Consider the following 472-nt stretch of genomic DNA (forward strand, 5'->3'; position numbering starts at 1 on the left):
CGCCTCGCGCGCCGCGCGCTCCGCGGCGCGCGCCGCCGCGTTGGCGCGCCGCGCCTCGCTGGCGGCAGCCGCGCGGAAGTCGGTGCGCCCCGCCCGCGCCATGTCCAGCATGCGCGACGTGACCGCAGCAAGCCCCGCCGCGTAGCCGTGCACTTCGGAGCCGGGCGGGTTGTAGGTCTGCGCGTTGCGGAACATGAGCTGCAGGTCCACCTCCAGCGCGTCCCAGGAGGTGTAGTGCCCCGCCGCCAGGTTGCGCCGCATGGTGGTGAAGTCCATCGGTTCGTTGATCACCTTGGAGTAGCCGGGGGCCTATGGGATGGTGGGCGAGGTGTGGGGGAGGGGATCAGACTGATACCAAATGTCGTGCATGCACCCAAGGAATCATGGGGGTCGGGTGGCGAGCCCCGGGTGACACTTCCGCGAGGACCATGCCAAACACAACCCCTGGTACACAGCGCCCAGGCCCTCCTAA

This window comes from Auxenochlorella protothecoides (genome assembly GCF_000733215.1).
Source record: "Auxenochlorella protothecoides strain 0710 unplaced genomic scaffold scaffold14, whole genome shotgun sequence".
Taxonomy (NCBI): domain Eukaryota; kingdom Viridiplantae; phylum Chlorophyta; class Trebouxiophyceae; order Chlorellales; family Chlorellaceae; genus Auxenochlorella; species Auxenochlorella protothecoides.